A 3340-nucleotide genomic window follows, 5' to 3' on the forward strand; every position below is an offset into this window, starting at 1 on the left:
GTCTTTTGGTTCCATGCCAGGCCTTGGTTTGGAGAGGGTGCAAAAGAAGAGGAAGAAAAAAGAGTGTGGAAGAAATATTGCCAGCGGGATGTGGTGGAAATGTGATGGACTTCTGGAATGGGATGAAATGGTAAGTGGAGTTAAAATGAGTGACAAGTTTGTTCAAAAGGACAGGTAGGGAGAATTGGAGTGAGGCGGGTTGAGATAGAGTGTGACATCAGCGTGTGTGGGTTTAGATAAAATTCTGGAAATGTGAATAACTGTTAAGAGGGGCTGATAAGGTACGCTAGGTCAAGAGAATAAAACTATTTGTTATTATTCGATGAATGCCACATGTTCCGATTGTTGTTTTCCATTGATAAACATATTGTTATGCATACCCTGATTTCCAAGTGGTGAGCAACCTAGGGGTGCCAGTGCTAAACCTGGGCAGAAACCTCAAAATGAAGGTTTCTGGAGACTGCAGTGTCCCTTCCCTTGAGAGAGCTCTTGGGGAGACTAATGGCCTCAGTCTGGCTTTTAAACAACTGTCAAGTTTGACAGGAGCCCCCCCTGCACCTCAAGGGGCATCTGAGTCCTCTGACAGGAAAACACCGGTGACATCTAGACAATGACCTCTCTCTCTCACTGTACAGTGTTGTTGCTGAATGCACCCGCTGTAAAAGACCCATCTGGTGGTAGTCCTGGTATGTTGTTTCGAGCGGAGAACTGTTTCCCCAAATGCAGAGAAGTGTGAAAAGTAAAGAAAAAGAAAAGAAGATAACTGCACCCACTTAGATGTATTAGCCAGAGAAGTGTGAATCGGCTGCTTCTTTTAAACATGCAGATTGAATTAAATCCTCACATTTCTCTAGACGCAGCAAATTTGAACATGGGAGATAATCTCAGAAATCTGATGGCATGTTCAGCTACAAGGGACGTCCCTGTTTCCCCCTTGCATGCAACAGGAATACTGCTGATAGCACAAGCTTGTAATCAGGTATGTCCTGAAGGTTTGAATTTTTCTTTCATGTCATAGCAGGTAATACCTTGCATGTTGCTACTAAGCCTGGCTTTGGTGAGATAAGTCTCAATCTCTGCAGCGCTGTTAACAGCACCCAGAACATGCCTACAGGGCGAAAGGTCCATCTGGCCAAGACAGACAACTACTGACACTTAAAAGACCTTCAAGCTGGAATAGCGATGCGCAAACCTTCCCCGCCTGATTGCCTGGCTCGTGGGTGAAGAGAAAATCTTCTGGCTCGAGCTGTTTTATCATTCACGCAGAAACTGAGTTTGATGGATAGAGTCTTTGGGCAAAGCAACTACAAGCATTGATTGCTGTTGAGAACATGGCCTGGTGTCGGTTCATCATTAAGGTGCTCCAGGCTCCATTCGCATTCTGCAGGTAGTCTCCCATTTGTTTTATGCTTAAATAAGGCATTAGTTTCTTGTCATCTGGTGAAGATGTTGAACTGGTTTAAAAAGAAAAAGACAACTGGGTACATTCTAGAGTGGCTTCACAATTGAGAGACCAGACTTTCTCCTGCACTGCTTATTTAAGAAATACATTCATAACTTGGTTAATGTGGCATCAAATTAGTACATTCAACAGCATATTGTACAGCAAGGTACTCGAAGCTTAACCCAATTTGAAAAATTCTGTCTTAATACAAATGGCCGGGAGAAAGGTTTGGTTTCCACCTTATATCCAGTGTTATTTAAACTGGACATGGGAATCAAAAAGATGCCATGAAAGGAGTGTGAAAATTTGACTGGAATTGCTCTCTTATGGATTAAGATTGGGCAGCTATGTGGGAAAAAATTCCTTATAAAACAACTTCAGCGAGTTTAAAAGAAAATTCTGTGAAAACAATGCAAAAATGGCATTCAGTGCCTACAAAAATAGCTTAAAGGGATAAATTCTACTCCTCTGCTTCCGGGAGGGGATGTACAGCTCATGGTTCCTTCACACATATGTGGTGGGACTGTCCCAAGTTTGCCCTCTTTTGGGATGAGATATTTGCAGGAATAACAAAACTGCTGGGAAAACCTGTTTTTGAAAACCCCCAACCCTCCTGAAATATCATTGTATATAAACATTTAATTGGTTGCTTATTAATGGCAACAAGAATATTGATAGCATGAAATGGGGAAAAAACAAAGGGTTTAAATGTACAAAAATTGTATAATGTAATTCAAGACATAGCACTTACTGAAGAACTAATGCAAAAACTTTGTGTGGCTACAGGGCAAAACCCCTGAGGGACTTTTATGGCAAGTCATTCATCTAGCACACGAAGGAAGACTCTTTAGGACAAATTGTACTTGCTGCATTCCCTGATATATGGTTGTGTTAGCATTCTTCATCACGTTGATATTAACAACTTTCAGTCTCTCCACTTCAGTGCTTGCTCAAACTTTATTATTGTTTACATCTGAACTATGCCTTTGGGTTGGGGAAATCGAGGGTGGTGGGATGCTCAGTTTGTAATCCCTCCCCCTTTTCAATAACAATTAAAAAGAGAAGGAAAAAGTTGGGTACATTTTAGAGTGCCTTCACAATGGAAGGTCCAGACTTTCTCCGGCACCACTGACACCTCTTATTTTTCTCCTTTTCTTAAAAAATGAAACAGTTATTTTGAGAACTGTATCAGATGAACATATGGAGGTCTCCTGTACTGAATCAGATCACAGGCACAGGCCAGGTCTGGCCCTGGGTCTGAAGGGAGTCCCTGGCCAGAAGTACCCTCCTGAGGTGCAATATTACCTGAGGACTATGGCTGGTAGGGATGTAAGAAGCCACCATTCTCTATTGTGTCCTGTACTCACTGTACGCAGCACTGTTTCCATTCTTCTGCAGTTCATCTACTACCCAAGAGAGGTAGAGCGGCCTAGAGGACCTGCAGATCACCACCACTGTTATGGATCGGCACCCTACTAGAGCAGGTGTGAGGAACCTTTAGCTGTCCAGATTTTGCTGAACCAGAACTCCCAGCAACCCCAGCAATCATGGGAAATGGCCAAGGATGGATGGAAATTGTAGTTCTTCTAGAGGGGAAAAAGTTCTCCACACCTTGACTAAAGTATATACACATACAGGAATTCTAAGTGAATTCTCTCCGAAAAAAGAACAGATTATTTTTCTTTCAGTGTGAATGTATCTTCTGATAACCTTAAGATATCTGAACACATTGATTGTATGTGAACACTCATCCGGAGGAATGCCACAGAAAGTTGTATTAAAGAAAGGGAAAAGAGAGCGATATCTTTCTGTGAATTGTAATTCTAAGTCTGTTTCCCTTTGGAGGATAAGAAAACACATTTGCCCTATTGTAAGGCATGCTCTAAGCCTTGCAAT

This window comes from Podarcis bocagei, assembly GCF_964188305.1.
Source record: "Podarcis bocagei genome assembly, chromosome: 14".
Classification (NCBI taxonomy): Eukaryota; Metazoa; Chordata; class Lepidosauria; order Squamata; family Lacertidae; genus Podarcis; species Podarcis bocagei.